The sequence below is a fragment of the Triticum aestivum genome, chromosome 5D (genome assembly GCF_018294505.1).
Source record: "Triticum aestivum cultivar Chinese Spring chromosome 5D, IWGSC CS RefSeq v2.1, whole genome shotgun sequence".
Classification (NCBI taxonomy): Eukaryota; Viridiplantae; Streptophyta; class Magnoliopsida; order Poales; family Poaceae; genus Triticum; species Triticum aestivum.
Window position 1 is genome coordinate 203749310 of NC_057808.1, and position 2266 is coordinate 203751575.

Sequence of the window (2266 nt, forward strand, 5' to 3'; positions counted from 1 at the left end):
GGGCATGTCCATGTCTCGGCGCAACATGACCGTTGGATCAAACTTAGACGGTGCAGATCAGTCACTGTAGCACAAAGCGTGTGGGTGTGTTTGGTTGCATTCTCATCTCAATATATTTGTTTCCTCTTCGTGTATTTTTGTCAACCTACTAGTGTGGACTCATGCACCCTTCATGCACTCTGCCAAACACCCAAAAGTGGGTCGAGAAGGGAACTTTTGCTCCCATCCCGTGCACCCTTCATACACCCTGCCTAACACTATTCGTGCTTCATATGGTTCATGTTTCGTGGAGTACTGTAGCACCGTACTCTCCGTGCGCTGTGGACCTAGTTCTGTTAACATTGATCTCACCGTTCATTCTCGACCGGACAGTCAAAAAGCGGTACTATGTTACATATAGGAATAGTTGACATGCGCACAACATCATTTGTTATCCTCATATCTTACTACACTAGCAACAAGATTGTGTAGTACTGACGTATGAACCACTGCACATGCCTAGTAGTAGGAGCACTGTGTATGTTCAAGTGGCTGCCGTGTTTCGCACTCCTCCGTCGTAAGAGTGGAAATGCTTGCTGTAATCATTTTTTTCTTCAGAAAAACAGTGGACACGCTCTACCGTGCGGATCCTCCTCCAGCCATGCACTAAATTACTCACTTTCGCCGACGTGTGGGACAGCCAGCACCTGGGTCCACCAGCCATACACTAAATTACTCCGTAGTAGAGTGACGGTAGACTACCCCGATCGAACCGCCGCAGTAATGCCCAATGAGCCGTCAAATCACAAAACCCCCTCCTTTCCAGCATTAAGTTGGACGGACGAAGCAACCATCATTTCACTCTTCTCTCTCAGCTTCCTCTCTTGAAGAAAACCCCCACTCGCTTCGCTTCTCCCTCATCTCGTTCCTCCTTTCACTCTTCTCTCTCAGCTTCCTCTCTTGGATGGACGCCGGAGCACCGGCCGACGTGATGTCTATGGCTCTGGCCAAAACCGTCGAGGCTCATGGTACGAAGAAGCGCAAGCACCCCGCCGAGACTACCGCAGACAAGCTCAAAGCCATCGCCCTGTCCAAGCCCCCCTCTCTGGGATCCCTCATTAAGCAAGTCCAGGTAATGTCTCTTGTTGACGATCTTTTTCTCGATCTTGATCGTGTTTTTTCATCTAACACGCAGTATTAGTACTGGTAGTACAACTTTCTGGGTGATCTTGCATGTGATTTTAGTGTGCCAAATGACGGTTCAAAATTCCTCTTTTGACCAAAACATGCGAGAGGTTGACACTGATTTCTTATAGATTACTTTCAACTACTCCCTCTGTCCCAAATTTCTTGTCTTAGATTTGTCTAGATATGGATGTATCTAATACTAAAATGTGACTTGATACATCCGTATCTAGACAAATCTAAGACAAGAATTTTGGGACGGAGGGAGTACTTTATGAACATCAATGCTACCTTTTAAGAGGGTATATTTGCCTCAGTAACTTGTGTTATGGATATTGCAAGTAATCCCTCTGCTCTCATGCCTTTGAAGACATGTTCTAGTGTCTTTGTTCACTCATTTCTGTGCATATATGTAGTCATATATGGAGTATAATATCGAAAATCATCTTATATTTCTGAACGGAGGTAGTAATAAAATATGGTTTCTGTTTGAATTAGAACCAGATCCGCGGTGGAGATGAAGTTCTCAAAGTCATGCCGTGTGAACTGGAAGACCTGATGATGAGTTCTACTGCTGAACTATCCAGCTGCTGTGTCCTTGTCGCCACGTGTCCTGAACTAGTGTTTTCCTGTAGCATTGTTGTCAGGCGTGTGCTCGAGGCTGTACTTGACCACAACAATTTCCTGGCTGTGCCTTCGATTACGAAGGGTGTGGTTCTTGTAAAGCTTCCCAACAAATCTGATGCGGCCTATCTTCATCATCATGTTTATGAGTGGAAAGACCACTCTGTTAGGTTCTCCATGGTTGACAAGATGGTGATGGTGCATGTAGACATCTCACACGAAGTCCATGGCCTAGTCAGTTATGCGGGGTTCATCCCGTAGGTCGGTGGCAAGAAATAGTCTGCAGAGTTTAGTTAGTGCAACTTTACTTGTCTGTAGTAAGTACTATTGTTTAGTACTTGATTTGTGTTTGTGAACCCTGTATTGTTTATTAGTACTGTCGCTTTTGGTGTCTGAACAGTCTATGTTAATGTCTGTCCACTCAATTCAGTCTGTATAGTTTGAAGTATCCAGATCATATTTTTTGTGAGGACGGTTT